This window comes from Geotrypetes seraphini, chromosome 1 (assembly GCF_902459505.1).
Source record: "Geotrypetes seraphini chromosome 1, aGeoSer1.1, whole genome shotgun sequence".
NCBI classification, from domain to species: Eukaryota; Metazoa; Chordata; class Amphibia; order Gymnophiona; family Dermophiidae; genus Geotrypetes; species Geotrypetes seraphini.
This window is the reverse complement of record NC_047084.1, coordinates 202,834,261-202,851,784: the sequence shown is the minus strand read 5'-3', so window position 1 is coordinate 202,851,784 and position 17,524 is coordinate 202,834,261. Positions and strand designations below refer to the sequence as shown.

At 44.0% G+C, this 17,524-nt stretch overlaps 1 protein-coding gene across 7 annotated transcripts in view; it reads right to left on the bottom strand.

Annotated features, from left to right (window-relative positions):
- The window catches only part of MTUS1 (microtubule associated scaffold protein 1), a 346,310-nt gene that overhangs the window by 298,008 nt on the left and 30,778 nt on the right, over positions 1-17,524 (bottom strand). For 5 of the 7 annotated variants that reach the window (XM_033944129.1, XM_033944126.1, XM_033944151.1 and 2 more), the window contains exon 2: positions 2,343-2,523. The exons of the other annotated variants lie outside the window; for them this stretch is intronic. The gene's annotated coding sequence lies outside the window, so the exon portion shown is untranslated. The remainder of the gene's footprint in view (positions 1-2,342; positions 2,524-17,524) is intronic. 7 annotated transcript variants of the gene reach the window in all.

Below are 17,524 nucleotides of genomic sequence, written 5' to 3'. Positions count from 1 at the left end.
TCTGTGGATCTGCGGTTGAAGAACACTGGGCTAAGTCGTGGGCCAGACCCCGCCCATCTCTACCCAATCTCCACCCCAGACCCCGCCCCCATAATAGTACTAATTACACCTTGCACATCCCGTGCCTCATCTGGAAGCCTTCCCTCTGACGTTACGTCAGAGAGAAGGCTTCCGGTTCAGGCGCAGGATGCCCGTGGCTTTGTGCACTGAATCAGTTAGGAAGAGGGAGCTGGCTCGAAGATAACGCCGCATCGATCGCACCATGAACCGGCGGTTGAAGAACACTGTTTTGGGCCTGATGCACGTGCTGGCCCTGTGGACCGGCAGGACATTTCTGTGGACCGGCACTGGTCCATGGACCGGTGGTTGAAGAACACTTATCTAGACAACCTAAAATAAAGGAAGCCTTATTGCTCAACTCCAAGCCCACAGAGGAAGATTACTCAAACTGCAGTTCTTCCATCTTCCATCACTTATATCCAAGTGCCAATGTTTCAAACTGGTTGGGGATGCAACATAGATATTAGCACTCTGAACACAGTAAAGGAACTGGCTCCAATACTGTCTCCAACAAGAAAAAACAGCCCTTTTATCTTTTTTAAAGAGCTTTCAAAATGCTAAGCAAAACACAGGATCACCTCAAGCTTAGTGGAACTGATTATCCCCTTAATTTGTTGCCCTTTTACCCTGAAAATATTTTGCGGTACTTAAGCTTGAGTTTGGACCTCAGTATTGGCCAGCTTTGTAACCAATCCATGAAACTTATAACTAAAATCAATATTATACCCTACCCACCCCCATTTACAAAAACATAGTGTGGTTTTTAACGCCAGATGAGGCAGTAACAGCTCCGACGCTCATAGAATTCTTATGAGTGTCAGAGCTGTTACTGCCACGGCCAGCATTAAAAAACATGCAACGGTTTTGTAAAAGGGGGACAAAATGATTTAATAATAAATATCACTTGAATGCGATTTCAAATCTAAAGTCAAAATCAGAGTTAGCTTAAGGCAAATAAAATTAAAGAGATTGTAAATAATTTCAATTTAGTTGATTTGAAGTCATACCTAACACGGCATAAGGACAATGTGCCTCAAGAGAGGGTAAAGTGCTTTGGGAAGACAACAAGACTGGTCAGGTGATAAGATGTTTCAGAACATTTATGGAATACATGTCATTCAAACTTTGAAGCTAAAGTTAACCTTAATATTCTAATTTCAATCCAATCTTCAGGGTTCATCCAAAATGTGACTGTTTCTGGGGATAAGGGGACTAAAGTAAAAGCAGCTAATTTTATGTGTCATGGATCTACAAGTAGACTGCAAAGTTACATGTTTAAACTTCTGTAACAATTTTTTCATCTAAAAAGGATGGTTTGGACTGCAGTGCTTTTAACAGAATTAATTATTAACAATTTTGTTTCTGGTGACTTCAGTCACCTTTTTCCAGAGATGGTCACAAATAGTCTGATTACTACTACAGAGTATGCATTAATGAGCATAAAGGATCTTACAAACTGAGAAATGATGTGATCACAAAATGTTCTAAGGCAGTGGGAAAGGTTGCAGTAGATGAGAATGAGGCAAAGAATAAGAGGTCAGAAGTTGGCTTTAGAGAATCCTTTTCCTAAGATTTATACCATCAAACATGATGGATCCATTCTGTTATTTTTAACATCTATTTGGCACAACTTACAGCTGAAATTTAAAAAAATAAAATAAAATTGGAAATTCTTTACAGGTGGCATTCTAAGTTTATACACCAATAAATCCAAAAATACCATCATGGACCATGCAAATTAATTTTCTTATAAAAAAAAGTTTTCTGAGCCACCAGAATGTGAGCTTGTGTCAATAATACTTTCTTAAGAGGAGCAACTACACATGAAAGAGCATCAAGGCAGTGGTTTATCTCCTGATCCCAGAAACACCACCTCCATCGAAGATGAAGCATGTGGCAAACAGGTCCATGCTGACCGATACTCAATGCCAAGCAGGGGTGTATGATGTTACTGATCAATGCGTCCATGTAGCCTTGGGCATAGATGCCCTTAAAGCCTGTGAAGATTGCAACTGCAGTAGCCTCAAAATCTCTTATCCGAGCATAGCCCAATCTCCAAGAAGGTTAGTACTGTTAAGGGCTAAGAAGCTGGTGTAGAGGCAGTCTGCTGCACCTGTTGTCTTGGTGTGAGAGACCTTAATTGTCAATACACAATATACAAGAGAATCTGGGAGACATGGAAAGCGCTCCTCTGTGTATCTATGCTTAGAAAACAGAGGATGTTGATGCAAGAGAAGATGCTGTGCCATGCCTAGAAAAGGAAGAATGTTTAAGCTTCTTACCTTTATCACATATGTTGTCCCTTGATGCATGAAGCATGGAAGATGAATATGTGGAGTCCTTTCTATGGCATGAGCCTGATGCTTGGCACTCCCAATGCAAAGTTGGTGCCATCGATGTCAATGCAGATACCAGTGCCGATGCAGGCTGTGTCACATCCCAAATCCCCAGCCATGCTTGATGCTAATACAGAACCAAAAGAAGTGTCACACTGGATTCTACGGGCTATAACTGATCTCTTTTCCATATACAAACAGATCACAGCGAGTGTCCTGATGCTCAGGTCACAGAGCCTGAAGTGGTCCTACTGCATAGAGCACATTTTTTTAAAATCCACTTGGCAACCCTCTCGAACATGAAGGGAAAAATGGCTCATGTGATGTCAAAGGGCTCTATGGCTTCAGGAGCTCGAGTAAAGTTATACTGAGGAACATTGACATCCCACAGGCATGGAAAGGCTCAAGAGGATCTGAAGGCCCAAACAGTTAAGTCAAAAATATTAACCATATTGAATGAAAACTCTATACTTGATTAAAAAAAATTATGACGAAAATAACTGGGGGGAAAAAAAAAAAAATCAATAGTCACACAAATATCAAATGCGACATGCTGAGGAGAGAAAGCGCAACCTCTCAGCTCCGTGGAAAAACTTGGTCGATGGCCCCCTGTATCAGTATCAGGTGGGAAAGCACCTGCACATGTGCAGTGGAGGCACTGCCTCAAAGAATTAAAGACACAGTGCACTTGGCAGTGTTAAGTGTTCACACCAGACCCTGTTGTGAGACTTATCATGACTGTATGTCTTCAGAGAACAGTGTCTACTGTGGTATTTAATTTTGCTCCTATATAATACAGAGTCTGGGAGAAAATGTTGCTTTTTGATAAACAGACTACTCATCCTAATTCCTACATGAGCTGAATCAGTTGATTCATAACCCACTTGGCTTATGGGACTTTTCCTTATTTGGTTCATATAATTTGGATGACTGGATAAGTACCTTTGTGTAGGGCTGCTACCACCATGCAGCCGTGGAGAGAAGGCAAGGGCATATTCTTTATACGCAGTGGTATGTGCCCCTGACATTGCCCCTGAGGAAGAGAACAAAACAGGGGACTCTGTAGGGCATTCGGCTGAGGTACCCCCTAAAAGAGAGAGAGCTTGGATTCCTTGCAGATTCATGACAGCTAAGTTATCCTTCCTATCTGATTTAGTGGAGGAAACTGCTATTATCAAGAACTGTTTGATTTGAATGCTTTTATTGATACACTGATTTCTTTGATTCTAAATATGCACATGGCACTTTATTATTTATTTTTTCATACACAAAAAAGGCACTTTTGCACTTAAAAGGTTCACGGGGTGACGGAAGGTGATGTTTGTGGGTAAAACCTTGTAGGGCACTTTCTGTGCTCATGCGCTGAGGATATACCCAGGTGAACTCCTTATAAAAAAGATTTTAGGAAGTTCCCATGAACTAATTAGTCACCCTGTATAAACCATATCAAATTTAACTTAATACAATTTCCTCCTTTTGAATGGTAAGGGTGCATGTGCAAAGATGGAATACAAAGGACTAGGAGCAGGTCTTTGGGATTGATTTGGACTGCTACCACCACCATTATCTTTATAAACATTCAAACACCGAAGGAAAGCCTCGAACACTTTAAAATCATAAGTGTTTGAGGCTTGTGCGGTTAAGGTACAGCTTGCAGGAATGGGACAAGGACAGGACAGAGTTTTTATGGGGATGGGACAGTGATATTGAGATCCTGCAGAGATGGTAACAAGTTTCACTCTATGATGCTGTCCCAGAACCATGAACTTAAGAATCACCGATGGCTTTGCCTTATGAGAATATGGAGGTATGTTTCCATCATATCTAAAGAAAAAACTCTTTGCAAAACTACTATTAATATCTCCATGTGAAAACCTGGAACCTTCAAAAACCTGTTGACAGATTGAGAATGGGTTGAAACATGCCCTTCTATGGAGCTACAAAATAAACTAAGTAACCAGTCTCTTCTTCCCAAGATACCAGACAACTGTTTGCAAATGAGTCTGTCCAAAGTCTGCTTAATTACAGCAACCTTTAGATGAAATGCCTCAAGAATATTTCTAGGAGCATCTCTTGTGAATGACTTCCAGATAGCCATAGGTATTTGGATCCACTCCACGCACCACCCCCACCAGAAACGCCAGACAACAGATTTGCAAGCCTTTATCTATCATTGTGAACTTTTGATATTACCCAAAGGACTTGTAAAGAAGCACAAGCTACCTCTACGGGCACCTCAAAAGGACTTACCTCTAAAGGAAAATGTCACTGAGAAGAAACCAACTTTTCCTGGTCTATTTCTTGTAGAGTCTCCAAATTTCCTTCTGTTTAAATCTCAGACTAAAATTTGAAATGATACTCCAGCAACCTAGGCACTTTAGACTTTCAAATTTATATCCAAGTCCTCATCAAAAATCAATCCTCTGAAGGGCAATTCATAAAGTCAAACTTTAGACTGTGCCTACCACCCAAGCCTGCAGCCAAAGGCAATGCTGAACCACTTCTAGAAGAGCCATATTCTTAACCAAGGCTCTAATTAAATCATACGAAGTGTGTCAAATAGATAGTACCTACATCCAAAAAGGTCTCTAGGAAAAGTTTGTTTGAAATTCTCAACCAGTTGTTCTGCCCATCTGAAACAAGCATAGGCTACACATCTGTAATATCAGCACAGTAACCTTAAAGACTAGTTTCAAGAGAGCTCCGTTCTTCAATCTTGGGATCTTAACTCCAGATTACCTTCTGCCAGAATCTTAGTCTGTTACTACCAAGATAACTGCATCAATCTTGGGAAGGTTAAAATCTGTCTGCTGGCTGACAGTCTACTAAATACAGCCACACTACATATTGTCTCAAGCAGTGGTGTAACTAGAGAGCCAATTTTGGGGGAGCCTGCCCTACCCCAGCACCTCAAAACTCAAAATATAATGAGGATCCACAAGCTTTGTCAGCTGAAGACTTCCTCTAAAGATAGGCAGAACACATATCAAGTTTGGCAGACAGCAGCAATGTCTGTGACCCACCAAGGTCTGTACCCCACACATGCATATTTAGCAGTGACTCATGAATGGTACTGCATACTGCAGAGCTTGGTAGAAGGAAATTCTGTCTGCCTTTAGACGACGTCCTCAGCTGGCGATGCTTGAGATCCCCACCAGCTACAGCAAAGGTCAGGGCTGGTGTTAGACATGCTGGGGCCTAGGGCCCTCCCCTCTAATCTCCCCTCCTGTCATTACTATCATACCCAACAACAACACACTCCTAATTTGCCAAACAAATCCTAAACTAGAAAAAACAAGGAAGGCAACCAAGTCACATCAAGGTCTGCGTGGGGGAAGCTCACAGTGCCAAACTTGGCTCACAACTTATAAGCCAAATACAGTGTAACATGTCAAAAAGCATGTCACACTGTATAATGTTATAGGGCGCTCTCAGTGTGAACCCTCAGTGATAGGAGCACAGCTCCGACACTTCACTTCTGGGTCAAGGCGATAAGCCTCCACCCGCACACCATCATCGAGCGCCCTGTGTGTGCAAGAATCAAACCAATCAACAATCAAAGTGAGTAAATGAAACTCAACACAAACAACCTGAGCGACCCCCACACAAACCCTGCCAGCCAAACCCCCTCAAAAAGCATGCACAAAATCACAAACAAAATCAAAAACCATACCAAAAAGTGAAAAACATATCCAAAAATGAGCAATACTTATCCAAAACTGTCACACAAACGGAAAAACCGCGCCAGGAGGAAAGGTTCAACCGCGCTGGTTTCGGGAGGAGCCCTTCTTCAGGAACCTGGCCTCCAACAGAACACGAGCAGCGAGGAAGGCTGGAGGGCGGGGTCCTCCAGCCTTCCTCTCTGCTCGTGTTCTGTTGGAGGCCAGGTTCCTGAAGAAGGGCTCCTCCCGAAACCAGCGCGGTTGAACCTTTCCTCCTGGCGCGGTTTTTCCGTTTGTGTGACAGTTTTGGATAAGTATTGCTCATTTTTGGATATGTTTTTCACTTTTTGGTATGGTTTTTGATTTTGTTTGTGATTTTGTGCGTGCTTTTTGAGGGGGTTTGGCTGGCAGGGTTTGTGTGGGGGGTCGCTCAGGTTGTTTGTGTTGAGTTTCATTTACTCACTTTGATTGTTGATTGGTTTGATTCTTGCACACACAGGGCGCTCGATGATGGTGTGCGGGTGGAGGCTTATCGCCTTGACCCAGAAGTGAAGTGTCGGAGCTGTGCTCCTATCACTGAGGGTTCACACTGAGAGCGCCCTATAACATTATACAGTGTGACATGCTTTTTGACATGTTACACTGTATTTGGCTTATAAGTTGTGAGCCAAGTTTGGCACTGTGAGCTTCCCCCACGCAGACCTTGATTTGACTTGGTTGCCTTCCTTGTTTTTTCTAGATTACTATCATACCAACTGACCCTCACCAAATACAGAACAAGAGAACACAAAAAATTTAACTGGGAATCTTAAGTTAAACACTAGAGAAATAAACAGAAATTAATTTTCTTTGCTACTGAACATAATACAAAAATATTTACTGTGCATATTTCCCAAAGCTAACATATTTAATTTAATATATAAAAAAAAAATATATATATATATATATATACACCTTTGTCTGGACATTTAATTTTTCTAACATGCTGGTTCCAATTTCTCTTTTCTGCTTTCCTGTTTCTCTTCTGCTGATTCTCCTTCAAGTGGCTGCTGTTCACTTGTCTTTTCTCCGCTCTGATTCTGTCTCCTCACTAAACCTGCTTTTGACATATTGATCATTCCTTTTTAGCTCTTTCCTCTTTCTTTACAGCCTCTGTTCAATCTAATTTCACCCTTTTTCTCATCTTTCTCCTTTTTATTTCTCAGTTACCCAAATTCCATCTTTCTCTTACCCACTAGCTCTACCAATCCCCTCGTTCATCCAGCCTTCTATTCCCTTTCATCTTTGACTCCCCATTACCATATTTCTACCCATCTAATATTTATTCTCTTCTCATTCATTTCCATCTTCTTCCTTCTACCCTTCCACCATTTCCATCATCTTCCTCCCTCCACCCTTCCAGCCCATCACCTTATCCCTCTTTCTCCCCTCCCCAACTCCCTTTCCCTTCCACTCTCCCCCACCGGCATCTTCCTGTCCCTTCTCTTCCCTCCTGCCGCCCTCTCCAATTGTCCAGCCTCTTTCCCTCACTCCCTTCTGTCATTGGATCCATCTCCCTCTTTTACATCCCTTTTCCTCCTTTTTCCCTCCTGGGCATCTTTCTTCTTCTTCTCTACCTGCATGTCCAACTCTCTTCTCTCCTCTTTTTATCTTCCGTGTGTCCTGGTTCTAGCATCTTTCTTCCTCCCCCTCCCCATGCAGCATCTCTCCCTCCCCTCCACCCCAACATCTAACATTTCTCTTTTGCTCCTTTCCCATCTTGTGCAGCTTCTCCCTCCCACCCCAGCTCTTAATAATATTTCCTCTTCCCAACCTATGACCAACAATTTTTCCTCTTCCCCTATACCCCCATATATCATCTCCTTCCCACCCTACATCCAGTAAATCTTATTCTTCCCCCCTACACCTCATGCAACGTATCTCTTCCACCCCATGTTGAACATTTCCCTCTTTTCCCCTACACCACCCCATGGATCATCTCTCCTTCTCATACAACTCCAACCCAGGCAATTAACCCCTTACCTTCATATGTTTTTCTATGGAAGTATTTCCAGCAGTATTCGCAAACACTACCTGCGGCTAAACCAGAAATTTCCCCTCTGCCACTTACCACCCAAACAGGAAGTTGGCCAGTGGGTATGGTACAAGATAGAAGGAAGACTTCTGGGTTAACAGTGGGAAGACAGCATTTCATAATCACTGCCACTAATTCTTCCAGCTTGCTTTCCCATGTCAGCAAGGTCAAAGATGCAGAAGCACTGGGCAGGCTGATCCCAGCCCCACCCATGGCTACGCCCCTGGTTTGTGAAAAGTAGCATCATGCAACAATGATATATACAACCTGAAGGGATTTAGAATATCTACTACCTGAAGGGATACCCACCACAGGGTTCAGAGAAGAGGGATTAGCAGACTACCAAAATCTTAAATGTAGGTAAGATCAGAGCACATAGAGTTGCTAAATGCCTACAAGACTCCTTCTAAACCTTCTGTTTACTCCATAGCAGAAAAATCCTGTTCCTTTACTTTCAAAGTCAGAGCACCTCCTCATTACTGTGCTCTAATTCTGATCTGGGACATTTGACAGAATACCTATGCGAAGTTGATCTATGGAAAGAGCAAATTCGACCATGTGACTCCTTTGCTTTTCTCTCTCCATTGGCTCCCGGTTTATTTTAGAATTCAGTTTAAGTGCTTATGTATTGTTTTTAAGATTTTACATGGCATCTTTGCTCCTCTTGTTCCTCTGCTATGGAATGTTTATAGATTTTCATATGCGAGAGGAATTCATTGATTTAAACTTTCTCTTCCTTCTAGGAAAGGAATTCAAGGAGTTAAGAATTTTAACAGCTCTCTGGCGTTTAAATTTCCCCAACTATGGAATGAATTTCCCCTAATTTTGAGGTGTCCCAGTTCCTTCCAACTTTTCCATAAACTTCTAAAAACTTTTTTATTCGCTAAACATTTTGAAAACCAATTCTTGTATTTCACTTTACTTTATTTTTTAAAAAATTTAGTGTTAACCACATCGAGCTTCCTTTGGTTGAAGATCCGGTATATAGGGTTAAGTTTTAGTTTAGTTTAATTTAGCAAAAGACTCAGGAACTGACCCAGCCAAACAGTAAGGACTATTGCTGCCCAATTTCCGATTCAAATCAATTCACCGATTCATTTCCGGAACTTGGAGGCAAGGAGGATGGCAGTTTGAGTGCAGAGCTCCTCTCCCTGGACAATCTGCCTGCTTTTAAATATCAGCAGCAGTGGGAGATCAATTGCTTTTACACCTAAGCAGCAACGGGACCAACCCACCAACCTCTGCAGTCCATTGGAGAGATCAATCTACCTGCTTTTAAATATCAGCAACAGTAGGAAATCAACTGCTTTTTACACCTCAGCAGCAGCGGAACTATCCGCAACTACCAAGAGCACACAGACCCGATCCAACCAAGAGTGTGAGCTCCACCTCCCCCTGCAGTACACTAGGAAGATCAACTGTTTTTTACACCTAAGCAGCAACAGGACCAGCCACCACTACCGAGAGCCCTTTGCCCTGATCCAGCCAGACAAGTAAGCTCTTCCCCAACATTCCGTTGGAAAAATCAATATGCTTGCTTTTAAATATCATCAGAAGTAGGAGATCAACTGCTTTTACACCTAAGCAGCACCAAGACCAGCCGCCACTATCGAGAGCCTTTGTCCCAATCCAGCCAGACATGTGTGCTCTTCACCATACAATTTGTTGGAGAGATCAATCTGCCTGCTTTTAAATATCAGCAGCATTGGGAAAACAACTGCTTTTACACCTAAGCAGCAGCGGGTACATCAGCAACCACCAAGAGCCCACAGACCCGATCCTGCCAGGAGCGTGAACTCCTCCCCCTGCAGTCCATTGGAGAGATCAATCTGCCTGCTTTTAAATATCAGCAGCAGTGGAGATCAACTGCTTTTACATCTAAGCAGCAATGAGACCAGCCACAACCACCGAGAGCACTCAGACCCGATCCTACCAAGAGTGTGAACTCTTCCCCCCCTGCAATCCGCTAAGAAGATCGACTGTCGGCTCCGAGCGGCTTTCCCGCAGAGGAGAGAATCCTGCATTCACCGTGGACCTCATCTGGGGCAGCCTCCTTGGAGCGGCTGGGGCACGGGCAGTGTGTCTGGGAGGGAATGCATGGATGGGAGAACATTGCAGGGGAGGAGACATAGGCATCCTGGGACTGTCGGCCAGAAGAAGCCCTTTCTGGATACGTCAATCGCTCCTCCTAAACTTACTTGCTCCACTTCATCACTGACGCTGACCCATTCTGCTTCTATTCCTTTCTCTCCTCTCTTCTACCTTCCAAAGTATTTAGACCAATGCTGTCTTTTTAAAATATTTATTTTATTTTTATTTTTCCTCTAACTCTACTTTTCACTTCACTATTACCCTCCAGGTACTTTAGTTAGATTGTGAGCCTTCGGGACAGTAAGGGAATTTTCCAAGTACCTTTCTTATTTCTAATCTTAATGTATATTTTCTGTAAACCGCTTAGAACCTAACGGATGTAGCGGTATATAAGAAATAAATTACATTACATTACATTACATTTCGGGTGAATCGATTCAAATTGATATTTTTTTATTGTTGTTGTTTTACAAAAACAAATCGGCCTCGCCAATTCAGGGTCCAACCCTCCTCCCTGTGCTGCCTCTTGCTGGTGTCCGCTGCCACTCCTACTTTAAGAGGTGAGGGGTGGAGGGTCAGTCATCTTCAATGAAAGACCCGCGCACCTGTCCGGAGCTCTAATCCACCCCTCTACGGGATGCGGGATCCAGTACTTACTTACCCTGCTAGCTCCCCAACAGCACTGCATGTGTTCACTGTCAGGGCCGCGGGCAGTGTTAGAAACACACTGCCTTCGTGAGCCCCAAAAGCTTTTCCTCTATTCTTTGCCTGCGTTTTAAGTAAGCGCTTTCATTTTCTTCATTAAGGATGTGCTCATTACTACAGCTTACGGCCTTACGCTCATTTTATGTTCTTTTTTGGAGGCTAGTAGTATTTCTAAAGGTCATCACACGCTAGCTTGCCACAAGATGCTTTTAGTTTTCTTTCCGTTCTGTCTCCCCTATCGTTTTGCTTATGCAGGGCCAGTGGACAGTTTTTCTCCCATTTGGTAGCAAGTTACATTATATATCTTTTATATTTATATATTTTTGAGTTTTTGAGTTTGTAGTCCCCTGATAGTTTTTCTCCCATCAGATAGTGAGATTCACTTTCTTACGGGCTTTTTGTCTTTAGCATTTTTGCTTCATCTTCTCTCTGGGGATTTATATCAGATTCTCTCCTATCGAGTAGCGTGTTTAATTGTGTAATATTCTCTTATTATTTAATTTGTAGCCGCCTGACTGGTTCTCTCCCATCAGGTAGTGTAGTTTTAGTTTTTATATTTTTGACTCGTTTAATCTGTGGATTTTAGATAGTTCCTTGCTGATATTTCTTTCATGGTATTTTCATGTTTTGCCCTTTTCTGCTTCCCTTTCATTAGCAGCACCGGCATGCAGGGATGGCATGGGTAACATGACTATTTATTTTTTTCATCAAAACGGGACATCTGTTAATATTCAGTCCTGCCCTAGCCCCACCCCCACCCCGAATCCCGCCCCCCCCCCCCCCAATTTCTTCCATTCATTTTTCATGTACACATAATATATTATTTCATAATGGTAACCATAAAATTTTTAAAAAACACAAAGCACCCTATACACAGAGAAAATGTTAATCATTTATATTTGGGGGTTTTCAAAGATGTCACCTCAGTAACTATAGAAAAATAGACAAATAGTGCAAAATAGACAGCAGATATAAATTCTCAAAACTGACACATTTTGATCACTAAATTGAAAATAAAATCATTTTTCCTACCTTTGCTGTCTGGTGATTTCATGAGTCTCTGGTTGCGTTTCCTTCTGACTGTGCATCCTTTCTTTCATTTCTTTCTGTACTCAGGCCCAACAATTGTCCCTTTCTATTCCCCTCCCTCCTTCCTTCCTATGTCCTTAGTGCCCCGAGCGCCTCCTTCCTATGTCCTTAGTGTCCCCAGCGTCTCCTTCCTATGTCCTTAGTGCCCCCAGATCCAGTGTCAGTTCTCCTTTATTCCAGGTCTCCCTCCTCTGTTGTGATCTTGCCTCTCTCTGCTCTTCCTCAAGGTCTCTCCCCCCTCTGTCTGCACCTTCCAAAGTCCTGCTTCTGCCTCCTATCTTTCCCCTTTGTTCCAGGCCTTTATCTCTTTAGTCTTTCTTCTACTTACAACCCCCCCCCCTTTCTCTGCCTCTTTCTCTCCTTCCTTCCTCACTGCCTTCCAGCCTTTGTCCCACCCCCTCCCAAGAAGCCTGCCTGCCTCCCCCACAGCCAGCCAGCCTGCCTACCTACCTGCCGCCCCAAAGCCAGCCACCTTGCCTGCTTACCTCCTTCCCTCCCCTACCACGGAAAAAAAAGCCTCCCTCCCAAAACCACCCCCCCTGGTCTGCCACCGCTGCTCCTCTGCTTACCTCCCTGCTGCTAATCGTGCCCAGAAGCCTTCTTCCCAATGTTAATTTCTGACATTGGAGAGGACATTCCAGGCCAGCCAGGCAGCGATTGGCTGGCCCGGAACATCCTCTCCGATGTCAGAATTGATGTCAGGAAGAAGGCTTCTGGGCATGATTAGCAGCAGGGAGGTAAGCAGAGTAGCAGCGGCAGCGAACCGGGGGGAGGTTTAAATCGGGCCTGGAGGGAAGGGGTTTTTTTGGGTGCAGCAGGGAGGGAGAGGAAGCGATCGCCTGTCCCATTGTCCCCGCGCACAGCTTCGGGATGCTGTCCCTGAAAACGGGACATTTTTGCATCCCGAAGCTGTGTGTGGGGACAGGGGATCCAAAAACAGGACGGTCCTGTTCAAAAAATGGGACGTATGGTCACCTTAGGCATGGGAGAATAGAGTTCTGGACGTGTGAGCAGGCCCAGATGAGTGGGACAGGCTGGAGGGAGAGAGATTGATCTGTGGGGAGTTAGTCAGAGAAACTGCTGGAGTTTGGTTGTGAAATGTTAAAAAGAGAAGGGGGGGACGAAATAATGGGTCTAAAAATAGAGGAAAGGGAGAGAGATGGTGGACAATAGGATTTAGGGAAGGAAAGAACAGAAAGGGAGAGAAGTTAGACACAACTTGGGAAGAGAAAGGGAGAGCTGGTGGACCCTGGGGTGGTGAGGAAGGAGGGAGAGATGCTGGATGAAAGGGTAGTTGAGAAAATGGTGGATCTTGGGATGGTGGATCTTGGGATGGTGGGGTCTATTGCTGCAGCTGCAGGGATGGAGATGAAAAAAGGAAAGATGCCAGACCTCCGGGAGAGGGAAGGGAAATGGAAGGGGAGGATAGAGATGGAAGAAGGATGGTTAGCATGGAGAAAGAAGGAAATGACAAATGGGCAGGAGACCCTGGCAAGCGAGTTATCAGAAGACAACCAGAGCCTGGGACCAACATGATTTCAATAATGATCAGACAACAAAAGGTAGAAAAAAAAAAAATTATTTTCTGTTTTGTGATTATAATATGTCAGATTTGAAAAGTGTATCCTGTCAGAGCTGGTATTAGACAGCAAGCGTGAACTAAGACCTAAGAGAGGAAAAGTCCTTTTTGTTTATTTTGTTTACACCATAGCGCCAGTGTGGGTAGGAGAGGGCAAAGGGAGTGAAGAGGCTATAAAATAAACCCACCAGGATGTTTGAAAAAAAAAAAACAACCCACACCTAAATTGGGTATGAAAATCGAATCAAAAAATCAATTCAATAGGCTGAATCGGACAGAACTAGTAAGGACATATCATACAACAAAATGAACTCAAAGGAAAACACTGCATAAACATCAAAGCTCTGAGAAGCCCCTGAAGGACCTGGAGCTAATTACACTTTGCCACCAAAATGCTCATTTTCCTCATACCACAGAACAACACTTAGCTTTTTCCTGAGGTGCTGTCATTAAGTCTAACCGGCTAAAGTGACCTGCTGGAATAAAGAACATCTCACACATACAAAGAAATGTCAACATTTCCCCCAGCTACAGCAAACACCAATAGCACTCAAAAACATCTACAAATTGTCAATTAGTTTGAGCAGTATAGAATCTCCCATTCAAAGGAAAAAACAAGTTACAAATTATCTACACTCTAAAGACTGGCAGCTAGTTGGGGAAAAGGAGAAGGCCCTAAATCCTCCAAACATAACACCCTGAAATGTGACAGCAGTAGCCAAGCTTGACAAAAAAAAAAAACCCTGAAGTCACTGATGAACAAGTATCAAAACGTAGTCTTACCAGACCATGGCAGACTGCACAGGAATGCCAGACCTACTACCCACTGGAGACGAATATTGTCTGGCTTAGCTACTGCACAGGATTCCTAAAGTATGACATCACAGTTCATTAGTTCTCATTCTCCAACTGCTAGTAGGACAGCACAACTCCAAGCACCTGGACTGGTCTCGTGTGATAAGAGGTACAAGCCAGTTCAGACTACATTCATCTGAACAAGGCCTTCTTGTGCTCCCTCTAACTGCAATGTGAAGGCCCTCGTATTTAATAAGCTTCTATTTGAGTTACAAAAGGAACTTTAAGAACCATCTTAAGATGAAATAAGACCATTTTGCACTCTGATTTTTAGTTTTATTACTCTTTGGGTTTAATGGAGGGTTTTTTTTTTAATTATTTAGTAATTCAATTATACATATCAAGTACTGTATAGATATACAAGAAAAGAATAACATTGGTGAAACTTATTTACAAGAAATATTACAAATAGAAAGAAACTAATTCTAAAGTCCACTTCAAGGAAAGAGTTGCGAGGATAAACTAAAAGTAAATAATTCCTGATAGAAATCCAGTTAACATTCTAGCTATAAACATTGAGATCCGTTTTCTGTTTTAAATTACCCTTTTTTTCATATTCTAATAAAAATTTCTCCAAATAAGAATGATAAAATATAAATTGTTTATCCTGTTAATGTAAAATATATCTACTGGGAAAATGTAACTCCAATAGCCAAAACCCTGGATTTCAGGGCCAAGAACTGTTTCCTATGCTCCTGATTGGTTCTTGTTACATCTAGAAAATTGTGAATTGGCTGCCCGCAAAAAACGTTTTTATATTTAAAGTAATTCTTTAAAACTAGCAATTTATCTCTTTCTGAAAAGAGAGTTACCAACAAAGTTGAACAAGTGGAAATTATATCTTGGGTGTTCCTCTAAGGTGGAAGTGAGTTCCCCAATTGCTAATACTGGAGAGCTACATCCGCCGCTCCTCTGGGTTGACACTGCTAGTGATAGCAGGTACATAACCTTCTGAAATACAATTGACTCATATTCCCAGTTTTAAAAATTTCCTTAATATATTTTCTAAGCAATATATCAGCTGAAAGTAAAGGTGAACAAGAGAATTTAAAAAAGTGTCGATTATTAACATGCAAATGATTTTCCAATTGTCATATTTATGATGGAAAAATCAGACTGATTGAAGTACTTTCACATGATTTTGCATCTCCTCACTAGCAGATTTACTTTCTGTATCATCATCTTGTAATATAGAGATAGAACACTGCTAAAGTGGGAAGCAAATCATGCAGTTTGCTATTCATTTACTACTAAGTCAGAAAGAGTCTTGTATCATCAAATGTTAAACAAAACAAACCTCAAAGACTTCAGTGCAAAGCAACTTAAATGCAAATGCAACTATATAAAAGCCACCTTTATCTTGGCTTCATATCAAAGCTAAGAGAAACAGAATAGTAAAAATCTCTCGACAACCATCTGAGAAAAACCTGTTCTTCAAAAATCCAAACTTTAAACTAAAGAATGGGCTCTAACGCACAAAAGTAGCAATATTTGCTCATAGTTTGGTGGTATAAGTATCACCATAACTCATTTGAGCACACAATTGTCCAAATCCCCTTCAGAAACCATTCCCATGCTCCAGGTTTCATGAACGGGCAGCAAGAAAGAACAAGCTCCGATCCCATATAGGGAGGAGCGAGGCCAAATCGGCCGAAGCCGGAGCGAATAGATAGGAGGGGGGGGGGGAAGGGAGGAGGATAGGGAAACGCCAATCAGTGAGGGAGGGGGGGAGGGTTATGAGATGAGGGGGAAGCGGAAGGGAGGTCGCCCCTTTTCCCGACGGCGGTCCAGGGAGATAGAAGCGTTGCGGGTTTGTCTCCTCATGTGCTTCGCCGGCTCACTCTGCATGCGCTCGCTCCTGCGGGGTCACGCGCGGCGTGGGTCGCGTCGCACCCACCCCGACTCTCCCTTGTTGAGCCGCGGCCTGCCAGAGCCCGCCGAGACGCTCCCTTGGTTCCTGCGAGGTAGGAGCGTCGCGGGAGGGCCGCCGCACACGCCACGGGAGGGAGGGTTGTGAGTCTCCGGAGGCCCAGCACCTTATCGCCGGGTGGGAAAGGGTAGTGTGGCTGCCGCCGTCTCACCTGCTCAGCGTGGCTGGCGTCCTTCCCCTCCCTGAGCGGTCCGGCTTTGTGGGAGGGGGGATTGGGGTTTCCGACCTCTGGCAGCCGCGTCACTGTCTCCCAGCCGCCCTGCTCCTGCCCCGGGCCAGGCGCGATGGCGGCCTGCGGCCGCACTGGACCACATGACATGCGCGCCCCGGCCTCCGCCCGGGGCCCCATCTCGTCTCCCGCCTGCCCTGCTCCTGCCTCGGCCAGCCGCGCGGGCGCCGAGCCAGGTGGCGGTTGACCGCTCGGGGCGCCAGGGGGGCTGCGGCTGCGTGTCTCGGCGCCTAGCCAGCGCTGCTGGCTCTTTTGTAAGGACGGCCCCGGCTGCCGCGTGGGGGGGGGGCGTGTGTTTGGCCTCCGGGCTGGGGCCGCTGCTGGTGCAGACCAGCAGGGCATCGTCGATTGCGGCGGTGGGGTGGCCCGGTGTGCGTTTTTCCCACGTCGGGGCTAGCTGGTCGGGAAGTGGGCGGCGCCGTAGCGCATGCGGCCGGTTAGGATCCCCGCCGCCGCGGGGAGGCAAAGGACGGATCTCCCACGTGGCCAGGAGGGCTCTGTTAGTGGTTTGCCTGGTGCAGTGCTGTTGAATTTTCAGAGTCACAACTAGTATAACAAATTATTTTGACATCTTAATGATAGAGCAGACTTTGGGTTGCAATTTTATATGCTATGAATAAAAATTCCTCTAAAGTGTGTTGGAGTCGTCAAAGGACAAGCAGGTTCTGTTAAACCAGTTGTGGGTCCACCTTGGGGATTAGCACCCATGAGAAGGATCTGGGTATCATTGTAGACTATACGATGAAACCTTCCACCCAATGTGCGGGGGGGACCAAAAAAGCAAACAAGATGCTAGGAATTATTATAATAGGGATGGTTAAGAAGACTAGGAATATTATAATGCCCCTGTATCGCTCCATGGTGCAACCTCATCTGGAGTATTGCGTTCAGTTCTGGTCTCCTTATCTCTAGTG